Raw genomic sequence first — 6,263 nt, 5'->3', positions numbered from 1 at the left:
CAGATATTATGGTGCAAATATAACTTGCAAAAATGCCTTTTATCTGCTCCCATGGTCATTGTTCAGGAAAGTACAATTTGCAACCTTTCCCGTGAAAATGCCCATATAATCCAGAATCCACATCCAGATCCTGATCTGCAACAAACTTTTTTTTCTGTTCTGTGGAATTCGTAACTTCATCGCGTTTCATGATGATTTGCTCACTTTGAGTGCCATATTCTCCAGAGTATGTCACACCTTTTTTTTTCTGTATGTGGAACTCACATTCTTTACACAGGGGCAGGTTTAATAATGCATGTGCACATCATAGCATGTGCTGTTACTTAACAATTCCAAAATTAAGTAACACGGACAAATAAAGTTTCACTGGACAAAAGATTGGATGTTATTTGATGCAGTTGGGACAGCAGACGACATCAGATGGACACAGATGGAGAACAGTGGATTTATCCAGGGAGCTCTCAGCTTGTGGTGTATGCCATAAAGACTTTTAAATTCCAAAAATAAGCAAGTTGGACAAAGAAACGGGTGATGGATAACATATTGGAAATTATTTGATGCAGATGAACACAGATTGTTCATTCCCAGCATTGGAAACACGACAGTAAACATTTTAGTTTGATTTTTTTTTTTTTTTTAATCAGCTGTTTTAATTTGGGATTTTTGTGCATTAATGTTATGGACTATTAATTGTTGGAGTTTCTTTTGTTCAGTGCATTGATTCCTAGGAAAGGCCCTCTATAAATTAATAAATAAATTAATTTTTTTTTTTGTTTTGTTTTTGTTTAATCGTGGACACTGGAGTATAAGTCACGGAACCTCCCAAAGCGGCAAAATTCTGAGACTTATATTCCAGAAAATACGGTAGTTCCACTAACAAAAAGACCAACACTTTTTGAAAAGATGCTTTAACATCACAAAGTAAAAATGGGCTTCTCATTAGAGTAATTGTAATATTCAAAAAAGCCATGATGTCAGACAAACAGAAAGGTAATTTTAAGAATGCTACGTGCTCCGTGACTCCGCCCACAGACAGCATGTGAATCATCAGGCCGGAGTGGCGAGATGAGAGACAGTAGCCAGTGAGGCAGCACTACTCTGGATGATTGACATGCTGCAGGGATGGCCCCGCCTGCTCACAGCCCTGTTGCCTGGTCACAGACAAACACTGATGTACACACACACACACACACACACACACACACACACACACACACACACACACACACACACACACACACACACACACACCCACACACACACACTCATGAACAGTTACACAAAAGACAAACGTGCTTCTACAACAGGCTGCACATTCTCTGCAGCTTAAACCAATTAAATAATTTGGTTGGTAAGCAGAGGGGCACATTTGATGTTATCAAGCAAACAGACAAAACAAATTAGCCTCAAACCCACGCAGATCCAGAGTGATGCGAGTCCATCAAGAATGGTGGAGAATGTAAAACCTTCCACTGCTCTCTCCCGTCACTTCTCATTTCGGCTCAGAATGGCAGCTGTTGGGGTGATGCAATTGTTTGCATGCAGAAGGTGGTTTTGTTGTTGATGAAATAATACAGACTGCTGAGGATGACTCCATAATATTGTAATCCACGGTTTCTGGCATTTAAAAGGAAAACCACTCAGAAATTCATGAATGCTGTGCCCGCAGTGTGCAGCACCCTGATATATATTTGATGCTTTTTGAAAGTTAAAATGCACTCAAATAGATGAAGATCTGAACTGAAGACTCCATCAAACCATTAATACTGGAGCTGTAACGGATTGTTGGTTAAATGGTTTGGTGGATTCAGTGACCGGAAAACTCTGGTTTCACATCCAAGAAGGCCACAATCAGCAACATCCAAGTATCCAGTGCATCTTTGCAGCCTATGGTGATATTTGCAAAGCATTACATTGAGTAGATGGGGGCTACTCTCTGGGACATCCTGAAAATTCAAGCTGCTACACGTCAAAGCTAGCCGGGATGTGGGGATCACTGTGGGGAGTCTCTGACTTCTTCCCAGTAAATTCTGGCGTTCATCAAGGATGTGTTCTGGCCTCTACTGTGTTCAGTATGTGCATAAACTGGGTGTGAGGAAGAATTGTGGAGATTAGCAACATGGTCAACGATGAAAGGTTCACTGACCTTGACTTTGTGGGTAGATAAAAATTTGAACTGAATTTTGCTGTGATTTCCTGATTTATTGTGATCTTTGCAAAATCAGTGGATGCCCTAGACCAGGGGTGGCCAATGAGGACTGAGACACTGCAGGTTTTCCTTGTAACCAATCACCTGAGCAGGTGGGTTGCTGATAAGCTTCTCCCCTGAACATAAACACACGATTACCAATGAAATCACCTGCGGCGGTCATAGGTAGCAAGAAAACCTGCAGTGTCTCAGGTTTTCCCACCCCTGCCCTAGACTGTTGCTGGTTACGATCATGTTGGATCAAGATGAAGATCCAGGCTTTCATTGACTTCCTGGTCATGGGCATAAGAGCTGTATCTGTATGTGGTGAAAGTATCTAACTTGCAGACATCCTTTGTTTTGATGGTGATGTTCAAGTTCAACATTTTTAGCTGAGGTGGATACACTTCTGATTCCAGGAAGTCACTGAAAGCTTGGATGTTAGTCTTCATTCAGGACAAACACGAAATCTGACACTCAAACTTTAGCTTCTCAAAGTGCTACAATCATGGCAATCATGGATTCCACAAAGATCACATGATCATCTACAAAGTCGAGATCAGTTCACATTTTCTGTTCAACAAACTTCACCTTATCTACCAAACTCCACATGCTGCCTGTACATGTATATGTGTGGGTCTGCTATGGCATAGGAAATTAGCACAGTGACTTGAGTTGGCTGCCTGAACGAGCACGGGTTTTTGTTGTTGTTAATTTTAAAGGTGCTATCCTGGGCTCTGTCACATTCTGTTTGGCAACTTGTTGCTTGCACACAATCCCCACCCTTGAGCTCCACCTTTAGGGTCTCCGAGCAGCAGAGTGCACACTAATGGCAGGCCCAGTCACTGATTATATAATTATCTGCTGCCTTGGTAAATCAGATGCTAATTTCATGTAAATTAGAAGAGCAAATAAAAAGGGTTGTAGTTTCATGGATGTACGTATTCTTCCACGTACATATTTTGTATCTCAAATCAGAAATGATTTTTCTCACCAACTTGAAGTTAATGGAAACTGCAGTCAAAAACATATTGTACTGGTGTGGTGGAAATGTAAAAATTTTTCAGTAAAAAAAAAAAAAAAAAAAAAAAACTAGAACCAATAATAGTTTCCAATTCCACAAGCATTTTACCTTGGAAAAAATTTTCAAAAGTCCTGTTACAAGTGGATTTTCATAGCTAAATTAGATGTGATCAGTTGTCACCAGTATGTATTTAGTTCATGCACTCGAATCAAAGTTTTTTGTGGTGTTGTTATTTTATTTATTTATTTATTTTTTTACTTTTTCGGTATCTGTATTCTTTTACTGATACTTTTCACAGATTATTGGCTATCTCTGCTATGTACAATTTGTTATTGCTTTTTGACACTTGGTTTCTGACTGATAACTAGAAGACAGACAAAAAGGCATCAAACTGGAACCTCCATCCAATTTTGGTGGTGTAGGTAATACAGAAAAATGCGAGTGATTGAGGCACTTTTGACTGAGATATAATGCAAAATGTGCACCAAATGGGCTTTTCAATATTAAATTTAAATGTCCACAAAATCCATCATCTGGATCAGATCTGGATCAAATTTTGTCAGGTGATAGTGAGTGCCAGTCTGCACCTCACTTTCAAATATGAGACTGATTGGGGTGGGTTTGATTAAAATATAATGTAAAATATACAATAAATAGGGTTTTCAATATTAAATTTAACCCCTTAACGCCTGAATTTATATAGCTGTATATAAAAAAATGTTTTGTGTATGTTTTTACCTTTAAGTAGATGGTAAATAATGTTGAGATTATTAATTTCACTTTTGCACAAAAAATAAATAGTAATTTTGGTATTTTGGTAATAATTTATGTTATAATGTTATAATAATAATACTGGTATGTTGCAAATATGCGACAACAGGCATACTGGTCAATTTGGTATGTTGCATATTTGAGTCAAATATTGTAGCATATATGCGAAAATTGGCATTAAGGGGTTAAATGTCCACAAAATCCATAATCTGGATCAGATGTGGATCAAACCTTGTCAGGTGATAGTGAGTGTCAGTCTGCACCTCACTTTCAAATATGAGAATGATTGGGGTGGGTTTGATTAAAATATAATGTAAAATATACATTTAATTAAATGGGGTTTTCAATATTAAATTTAAATGGCCACAAAATCTGTAATCTGAATTAGATCTGGATCAAACTTTGTCAGCCAATAAAGGCTACCATCCTACATGATGATCCCAAATATTAAAGGAATTTGATTTTTTTTTTTTTTTTTTTTTGACAGTTATGAGTTTTTGAAAATGAATTAAATGTTAAAGATAGGGATTTTTCCAATTTTCCAAGATTATTCCTGGCTTTGACCTATGACCCTGAAAATTTAAGCAGTTTTTCAGAATATGAATCTTCAGTAAAAACTTCATAACAGTATAAGAAAAATTGTGGCCTCCAGGCTGTTCAGAAACAGACAAACAAACAAACGGGGGAAACATAACCTCTTCCACCTTCGTTGGCGGAGGTAAAATCACTTGTTTCTGCATTTCTTTCTGTAGCACCTCAATGATCAAAAGAGAGTGTGCAAACATGAGTCTGAGATCTGTGGCTGTGTGTGTGTGTTGTCAGATATCACATCTGCTGGTAATTGCCCTGTAGTTGATGATAGTCTCCGTGTCTCTTCCTCTGCAAACTCAGCCTCAGCGCCCACCTTCTCGCTCCAGTGTTTGCTCCACACAATTGCCTCAGTTGATGGGATTGGACCTCAGGCACCCGCCCCCATTCCTCAGGCCCCCTTCATCATTCACTCCCACCATTAACACCATCCCTCCCTTTATCACACCACACCTCATCATTCACTCTGTGGAAGCGCCATCATCCCCAGCTAAGACGGAGTTGTAAGTGACACAGCGCAACATGGTGAAGGTAAATAAGATGGACCATTGTCAGAACCCTGGGAGAGTGGGTCCTGCCATGTTCACCATTTGGAACCAGATTCTATGCAGTAGCTCAATGTAGCAGTGGACCCAAACTGTGTGTTGAGCAGAAATAAAAAGAATCAAATACGCCGCATGATGCAGTGTTATAAAATTCTGCAAAACCTAACACTGGAGACAAACAGGCATTTAGGGCAGTTTGTAGCCAATCAGGGCAACGGGAAAGTCGGGGGTTCACGATCCTCCATGCCCATTCTCTGTGTCCATCTGGAGTCTGAGCAAATCCTGCGTCAAATTAACACACGAATCCATGCCAGAGCTGCTGTGGGAACCCCGAGGAAACAGAAGAAACAAAAAGCATGAGAAGATTGCTAAATTGACCTCACCAGGTTGTGACTTGAATCTTCATGGGTGCCTCATTGGGTGAGTCGCACACAGCGCCATCATCTGGAAGGTTCCTGTTAGAGTTTTATGTTGAACAACAAAACATACTTTCGGATGTGCCACACACCAACTTTGCATGAAAATGACACAGAAGAAAAAACAAAATTTATGTTGCATTGTTACTGAGACAACCGAGCGGGAAGTTCTCTGTATGACTTTTTCTTGGTCATTGTACGTCTGATAACCTATGGATCTGCACGCCAAGTTTGATGCATGCAAATCCACAATGTGCACAAAATGAGATGTGGTGTGGCGTCAGCACTGGCCACCACGCCTGCCCTCTCTGTACGGCTGTGGCGTGTCTACCTCAATGACTCACTCGCTGACAGACTTGGATTGCAGCACTCGACGTGAGCTTTCTGAAGGAAAAAGAAAAGATGTCTGGGTTGGGTGGGTGTGTTTTGTTATCAGGTGCAGTAATAAGGTTTGTCAATGCCTGAATCACAAGCCGTAGAGAGCACTCTTCACTGCTGCTCTTGACACAAACTGTCACTTCGTTTCTCTTGAGAGTCATTTGGAAGTACCTCTTTCACTTCCTCTTTCCCTCCATCTGCCACTCGTTCTCCTGTTGTGTATCTCCCTCTCAAGCTCATGTCTTTTTACTTTTTTCCATGCTCTTGCTTCCTCTGTGTCACTTCTGTTTACGTTTGTCTCCCCCTTTGTCTTTCTCTTTGTCACCCTCCTTCCTTTGTCTCGTTCGCCATCG

General features: G+C 40.1%; 1 protein-coding gene across 1 annotated transcript in view; it reads left to right on the top strand.

The window, feature by feature from the left end:
* The window catches only part of LOC117502739 (neurexin-3b-like), a 460,000-nt gene that overhangs the window by 83,559 nt on the left and 370,178 nt on the right, over nucleotides 1-6,263 (top strand).

This window comes from Thalassophryne amazonica, chromosome 21, assembly GCF_902500255.1.
Source record: "Thalassophryne amazonica chromosome 21, fThaAma1.1, whole genome shotgun sequence".
Classification (NCBI taxonomy): Eukaryota; Metazoa; Chordata; class Actinopteri; order Batrachoidiformes; family Batrachoididae; genus Thalassophryne; species Thalassophryne amazonica.
The sequence above is the reverse complement of the archived record's forward strand: the minus strand, read 5'-3'. Positions and strand labels throughout refer to the sequence as shown.